Source organism: Xenopus laevis, chromosome 1S (genome assembly GCF_017654675.1).
Source record: "Xenopus laevis strain J_2021 chromosome 1S, Xenopus_laevis_v10.1, whole genome shotgun sequence".
Lineage (NCBI taxonomy): Eukaryota > Metazoa > Chordata > Amphibia > Anura > Pipidae > Xenopus > Xenopus laevis.
Window position 1 is genome coordinate 193,831,066 of NC_054372.1, and position 8,577 is coordinate 193,839,642.

At 39.3% G+C, this 8,577-nt stretch overlaps 1 pseudogene; it reads right to left on the reverse strand.

Moving 5' to 3' along the window:
• Window positions 1-1,844, reverse strand: part of LOC108705483 — a 214,721-nt pseudogene extending 212,877 nt beyond the window's left edge.
• Window positions 1,845-8,577: the final 6,733 nt, after the last annotated feature.

The following is an 8,577-nucleotide window of genomic DNA, read 5'->3' on the forward strand; positions in this document are numbered from 1 at the left end:
TCCCGCAGCAAGGAACACAGTCTGTACCGACACTTACTATACACACACAGATATTTACTAACTAGTAATGCTGAGATATTCTACTATAGAACTATATAAAGAACAGTGGTACATTCACATGTCTCTGCAAGACACTAATATTTGACTACACCGCTCAAGAAATCTATATCATTATACAGATAAATCAATGTATAGATATGGGTCCTGTTATCCAGAATGCTCTGGACCTGGGGTTTTCCAGATAACAGATCGTTCTGTAATTCAGATCTTCATATATTTAGTCTACTAGAAAATCATATAAACATGAAATAAACCCAATAGGCTGGTTTTGCCTCCAATAAGGATTAATTATATCTTAGTTGGGATCAAGTACAAGCTACTGTTTTATTATTACACAGAAAAAGGAAATCATTTTTAAAGGTTTGGATTATTTGGATAGCCATTTTGTAATTCTGGATAACAGGTTTCCGGATAACGGATCCTTTACTTGTATCAGTCTTTTTAAGACAAAGTTCCAATAACATGTAGGACAGCATATACAGGTATAGGACCTGTTATCCAGAATGCTGTTGTCCATAATTTGGATCTTCATACCTTAAGTCTACTAGAAAATCATATAAACATTAAATAAACCCAATAGGCTGGTTTTGCCTCCAATAAGGATTAATTATGTCTTAGTTGGGATCAAGTGCAAGATACTGTTTTATTATTACACAAAAAAGGGAAATCAATTTGAAAAATGTGGATTATTTGATTATAATGGAGTCTTTGGGAGACAGCCTTTCTGAAATTCGGAGCTTTCTGGATAACAGGTTTCCGGATAACGAATCCCATACCTGTACCATGTTTTACCCTAATTGAATTGGCCTGGCAGGTAAGTAAATACATTTGGCACCCCCAAGTGCAAGATGACTTTACTTCTCCTTTAAAGTAGGGATGCACCGAATCCAGGATTCGGTCTTTTTCGGCAGGATTCGGCCGAATCCTTCTGCCTGACCGAACCGAATCTGAATCCTAATTTGCATATACAAATTGGGGGCGGGGAGGGAAATCTCATGACTTTTTGTCACAAAACAAGGAAGTTTTCCCCTTCCCAGCCCTAATTTGCATGTGCAAATTAGGATTCGGTTTGGTATTTGGCCGAATTTTTTCGCGAAGGATTCGGGGGTTCGGCCGAATCCAAAAAAGTGGATTCGGTGCATCCCTACATTAAAGCTAACGCTAAATCTAGGGGCTTTCTGGAGTTAGGCTATAACATGTTGCATCAGGCTTAGATTCTCACACTGAGCATGTGCAGAGCCACTGACACACAAGGGAAGGCCCAACTGGATCCATGAAGCCTGAGCTGATGGGTTATTAATGTTGAAAGCCTGTTCTAGGCTGGTACAGTAAGTTCTGTATCATTTATAGCCATATTTTTATATATTTTAATACCAGTTTGGTTCTCCTTTAATAGTGAATTTAGAAGTAGACTCCTTAACTACAACTGCATGAAATCTTTACATGGACACAGACTGGTGCCACATCTACATCCCCACAGGTTACTCACTTGCCACACCAGATGCCAGTCCATGAAGGAGGCCCCCTCAGTCTTATATGAGAGCCAGGGGGGGGGCTTTTCTCTTGCCTTATAAAGTTGTACAACAGAGTCTTCACCAGCGACTTGTGTATGGGAGACTAATGGGAAACAAACTGAGAGGTGTGGAAGACACTCAGAGTAAGCAATCCCTACATAGTCTGCTCCCTGTAATGCACCTAATGGTCTCTCTGCGACATACAGTTTAACCATCTAATTGTAAGCTCTGCAGGGCTGGGACAAGTTGCAACGTGGCTGCCACCAGCATTTACTACGGACTTGGGATGCTCCGAATCCAGGATTCAGTTCGGGATTTGGCCTTTTTCAGCAGAATCCTTCTGCCCGGCCGAACCGAATAAGAAAATTAGGGGCTGGAGGGAAATTGTGTGACTTTTTGTCAAAAAGCAAGGAAGTAAAAAATGGTTTCCCCTTCCCATCCCTAATTTGCATACGCAAATTAGGGTTTGGATTCGGTTTGGTATTCGGCCGAATCTTTTGCGAAGGATTCGGGGGTTCGGCCGAATCCAAAAAAGTGGATTTGGTGCATCCCTACTATGGACAGCAACTAAGTTTTCTCATAGTCTATACAGAGAGATCCCATAAAACTATAGCAGCATAGGTATCCCCTGTACTAAGCACAATTCAGCAGGAACAGCCCCTAAGTTTGCTCATAGTCTGTACAGAGAGATCCCATAAAACTATGGCAGCATAGGTATCCCATCATGGATCCGCTACTTAGTGGGGCGGCGCGACCCCACTTTGTTTGGGGTCGCGGTAGAATAGAATGGCTGCGCATGCGCACTAGCCCCCTGCAGCACTCCGGAGTGGCAGTGGCGGCTGGAGGGGGCCCTGGGGCAGTAGCCCCGGTGGGCCCCATGCCTCCCAGTCCGACCCTGACTAAGCACAATTCAGCAGGAACAGCCCCTAAGTTTGCTCATAGTCTGTACAGAGAGATCCCATGAAACTATGGCAGCATAGGTATTCCCTGTACTAAGCACAATTCAGCAGGAACAGTCCCTAAGTTTGCTCATAGTCTGTACAGAGAGATCCCATAAAACTATGGCAGCATAGGTATTCCCTGTACTAAGCACAATTCAGCAGGAACAGTCCCCTAAGTTTGCTCATAGTCTGTACAGAGAGATCCCATAAAACTATGGCAGTATAGGTATTCCCTGTACTAAGCACAATTCAGCAGGAACAGTCCCTAAGTTTGCTCATAGTCTGTACAGAGAGATCCCATAAAACTATGGTAGCATAGGTATTCCCTACCAAAAAAAAAGTATGTTTAGGTTTTCCCACTGAATTAGCATCACTAAGAAATGACATTGGCTGAGTTATATGCCAGTACTGTTAGAGTATAAGTGATACAGTGATAGTTTGTTTGTGCACAGACAGTTCCTTCATTACATACATATTTATACTTGTGACTGGCAGTTGTCATTCTGCTCGTTCTTTACACAAGGCGACTTATGTCCTCATTATTTCAATGGCAAATAAAGATAAACATCACTTATACACAAGTATTTGCTCTGCTGCACAATTGTTGAGCAATGAGAAATCAATGGCATCTTTCTATGCAGAGAAAACGTGAGGAGCCGTGAGCAGGAGATCGAATGAGGACACACCAGCGGCCGTTCACAGTAACTTGTACTTGATCCCAACTAAGATATAATTAATCCTTATTGGAGGCAAAACCAGCCTATTGGCTTTATTTAATGTTTATATGAATTTCCAGTAGACTTAAGGCATGAAGACCCAAATTACAGAAAGATCCGTTATCTGGAAAACCCCAGGTCACGATCATTCTGGATAACAGGTCCCATACCTGTAGTTAGGTATGGCACCCCAATGTGAGTAAAAAATGTTGCGCATCAGAAAAATTTGACGCGCAAACGTTTTTTTTCGAGGAAAACTCGAATTTGATTCGAGTTATTGGGTCGGGACTATTCAATTGAATTTTTATCGTTCAAATTTTTTCATGAAAAACGTACCATTCAAATTGTGAATAAAAATCGAGTTTATTAGAGTTTTAAAAAATTCCACTTCGACCTTTGATACATAAGCCCCTAACAGTCAATTTAAATGTGAACAACCCCTTTAAAAGGGATTTTCTTTTTTGACATGCAACAATTTCACCCATTGAAGTCTATGGGCGGGTTTATTTTTTTTTTTGGAAAACAAGGCATGAAATCTCACTCATCGCTACTCGTTATCATTAAAGGGGTGGTTCGCCTTTAAGTTAACTTTTACAATGCTATCAAATGGCTAATCATAAGCAACTTTTCAACTGCCCTTCATTTTTTCTTTTTTTTTTACAGTTTTTTAATTATTTTCCTTCTTCTTCTGACCTTTTGCAGATCTCAAATGGGGGTCACTGACCCATCTAAAAAAAACAAATGCTCTGTAAGGCTACAAATCTATTGTTATTGTTACTTGAGGGGGCAGAAGTCTTATGGGTGGAGTTCTTCACCAATTGTAAGTATTCCAGCAAATTAATTTTAAGGAGTTGCTATAGACCCCCTAATGTAAGTGACGAGGATAAGCTCCTGATGCAAATAGAAAAGGCTACTAGTTTGGGTAAAGTAATGATAATGGGGGATTTTAATTACCCAGATATTGACTGGAGCAACGCTACTGCTAGATCAGTTAATGGGAACAAATCTATAAACTGTTACATGACAATTTTATGGCACAAGTTGTTGAGGAGCCAACCAGGAATAATGTTATTCTGGATCTAGTGATCTCAAATGACCCAGAACTTATAGCGAATGTGCAAGTCATTGAACCCCTGGGTAATAGTGACCATAATGTTATATCATTTAATGTCTGGGGCAAAGAACAAATATATACTGGGGCAACAAAAAACATGAATTTTGGAAAAGCTAATTTTAGTGCCTTGAGGGCTGCCCTACAGAGCATTGATTGGGGCATTAGGTTTTCAGCTAAAACCCCCAGCAACCAGATGGCTGAAATTACAAACTGGAGAGCTGCTGAATAAAAAGGTAAATAACCCAAAAACCACAAATAATAAAAAATAAAAAACAATTGCAAATGATCTAAGAATATCATTCTCTACATCATACTAACAGTTAATTGAAAGATGAACAGCCCTGTTAAGGTCTCTTCTGTATAATTAGCCTGAATTTTTCCTAGGGGGGCACCGAATCCACTATTTTGGATTCGGCCGAACCCCCGAATCCTTCGCAAAAGAGTCGCCGAATACCAAACAGAATCATAATTCAAATTGGGGGTGGGAAGGGGAAAAATGTTTTACTTCCTTGTTTTGTGACAAAAAGTCACGTGATTCAGATTCGGTTCGGCCGGGCAAAAGTATTCGGTCGAATCCTGCTGAAAAAGGCAGAATCCCGAACCGAATCCTGGATTCGGTGCATCCCAAATTATTCTTGGACTTACTAAAAAAATACTAAATATTATTTTAACATCATTCACCCCTTTAAAAATAACCCAAACATCAGTTTACGAAGATCTTAATTTTATTGCTAGAGAAGTGTTTCACTGATGTGAACTTTTCTGCAATCTGCAAAATTTAAGCCTAGAAGCAATGAAATCATGGGATGGGAGCTCTAATTGCCCCAATTATGACATAGTAATTAAGCTGTTGGCCCAGAGTTACTATTATTTAATTACACAGCACATTATACACACAGGTGCCGGGTTCATAAATACATTAGAGCACTTTACATACAAAATCATTTTCCATCGCATGCCAAAGTGGCTTTTACTAGTATGGAATCCATTATCCAGAAACCCGTTATCCAGAAAGCTCAGAATTACAGAAAGCCTGTCTCCCTTAGATTATCCAAATTTTTAAAAACAACTTGATTTTTCTGTGTAATAATAAAACAGTAACTTGTACTTGATCCCAACTAAGATATAATTAGTTCTTATTGGAAGCAAAACCAGCCTATTGGGGTTATTTAATGTTTACATGATTTTCTAGTAGACTTGCACATTTATTTAGGGTCGAATATCGAGGGTTAATTAACCCTCAATATTCGACTGTGGAAGTTAAATCCTTCGACTTCGAATATGGAAGTCGAAGGATTTACCGATATTCGTTCGATCGAACGATCGAAGGAATAATCGTTCAATCAAACGATTAAATCCTTCAAATCTATTCGAAGGATTTTAATCTATCGATCGAACGAAATTCAAAAAAAAGCTTAGAAAGCCTATGGAGACCTTCCCCATAGGCTAACATTTAGGTTGGATAGGTTTTATTTGACGAAGTAGGGGGTCGAAGTTTTTTTTTAAAGAGACAGTACTCCGACTATCGAATGGTCGAATAGTCAAACGATTTTTAGTTCGAATCATTCGTTTCGAAGTCGTAGTGGAAGGTCGAAGTAGCCAATTCGATGGTCGAAGTAGCCCAAAAAAAGTTCGAAAGTTGAAGTATTTTTTCTTCTATTCCTTCACTCGAGCTAAGTAAATGTGCCCCTTAATGTATGAAGATCCAAATTATGGCAATGTCCGTTATCCGGACAACCCCAGGTCCCCCAGCATTCTGGATAACAGGTCCTATACCTGTATATGCTGTCCTACATGTTATTGGAACTTTGGCTGAAAGATACAGGTATAGGATTCGTTATGCGGAAACCCGTTTTCCAGAAACTTCTGAATTATGAAATGGTCATCTCCCATAGACTCCATTCTATCCAATTAATACAAATCTTTAAAAACGATTGGGAGCAAAACAAGCCTATTGGATTTATTTAATGGTTACATGACTTTTCCAATAGACTTAAGGTATGAAGATCTAAATTAGGGGAAGATCCATTTTCCAGAGAACCCCAGAGCATTCTGGATAACAGGTCCCATACTAGTATATGTAAGCAATGGAAATATAGAAATATATAGTGGGCCACTGACCATACCCATTAGTCTTGTGAGCTTTGAACCATTATATATACAGATAGTAGAGCAGAGAGGAACATGACAAGGATGGTCACCTCATCATTCAAGCATAAGCAGATTTTGGAGGGGAACAGAGGATGCTGGGATATGTAGTTGGCAAGAACTGGAGAGCAGTGGGTTTGACACTGACATGCACCACAATGGAAGGGGTTGGCACATATGAAACTACAGGTAATGCAATAAAAGTGGCTAAATCTGGCTAAATGTGCAGTTCATCAAGGTCCCAATCTCTGACGCTCCAAAGTAAAGATTCCCCCGAAATCATCCCAATGAAATGTTCTATCTCTCCAGCGTCCCTGTAATTATTGCTTCATGTGCTGGTAACATGGCGGGGCATGCACAGTTTCAGTTGGAGATTTTAATTTGCGCTCAAAGAAGAAGGCTTTTGTGCTTTTATGGTATCCTGTTTGGGAACTTGAAAGGGAACGAAGAAATCCTTTGAACCTTCTCCAAACGAAGACTTGTACGAAATGTTGAAATTGCAGAACAGAAGAAGTGCAGAAATACAAACCCAACGACAAAGAAGGCATTCATGGAAGCAACAAAGCCACAAACTGTCCCGTGTGCTTTCAATAAAATCAAAATAAGGGGAGCCTTTCAATACGCGGCAAGGCTAAGTCATCCTTAAAGGATAATTAAACCTGTAAAATAAGTAATTGTAAAATTGATGAGGGGGCTATTCTAAGCACTTTTGTCATTTACATTCATTAATTAATTTCTTTTTATTCCAAGATATTAAGGGATACATGTACTGTTAATATGAATGAATTTTGTTCCAACAGCGCCACCTGCTGGTCAGTTTCCCACCAGTCTGACCAGCAAGTAGTCAAGGAAGTTGTCAGGAGAAAGAAAGAGGCTGCTCTGATGTTCTTCTGCTTAGGAAAGATTTGAGAAAGGTTTATAATTTTATTCCTAAGCAGAAGAACATCAGAGCAGCCTCTTTCTTTCTCCTGAGAAGGGAGAAAAGTAATGTCTGGGGGGCAGATTTATTAAGGTTCGAATGGTAAATTCCAATTTTCACATTTTTTTTGTGGCAAAACTCACACCTCGACCATGGAAACAGTTCCAAATTGAATATTCGCCACCAAAAACCTGCCAAGTTAATTTACAAGTCAATGGCAGAGGTCCGTTGTCAGTTTTGGAGGAAAACTCGATACGAATTTGATTAGAAATTGTGTGTCAGGACTATTTGATCAAGTACTCCAGACATTTGAGTTTTTGACATTTTTTCGCGTTAAAAAAAAATTCACATAAATTCGAAATTTGACCTTTAATATATAACCCTCTAAATGTTCTCCTATTGTTCAAGTATTTCTTCCCTGCTACTTTCCCTTTCCTTTTTGTTTTCATACAGGTCTATGATCTCCTCACATGACTCCAATCTTGGCACCATGGTACTGCTATGTTACATAATAATAGCCGAGAGGTTAAGCCACAGGATTCAGGGGGATCTAGGTTCAATCCCTAATGATGACCCAAGATTAAGTTTCTGAAGAAAAAAAGAATACGGCACCTCTTAATTAATAAATGATTAATTTGATAGTTATATGCAGAGGTCTGACGGTTGTCAGAATAGATAATTGCAAAAAACCTGAAAGAAAAAAAGAACCCCGCATATAACCAAAAAGATTACGTAGTAATCCCTAAATTAAGGTGTATTACCTTATCGGTAATGGACAATAAATTAATTAAAGAAAAGTGAGTGCCAATTAGGGCGTGTATCAATTCCTTATCCGCAAGGGAGATCTGGAACAAGCCCTCCTCCTCTTGCTAATGGATATTCAAACTAGACACCATCTCTCCAAAAGGAATCAATGAGAATAATTTATTTACTGCTTTTATTTGAAAAATTTCTAATCTAATATGTAATATGCTCTCTATATTAGGGATGCACCGAATCCACTATCTGGGATTCGGCCGAATCCCCGAATCCTTGATGAAAGATTTGGCCGAATACTGAACCGAATCCTAATTTGCATATGCAAATTAGGGGCAGGGAAGGAAAAAATGGAAAAAAATTCTTCTTTTGTGACGAAAAGTCACATGTTTTCCCTACCACCTCTAAT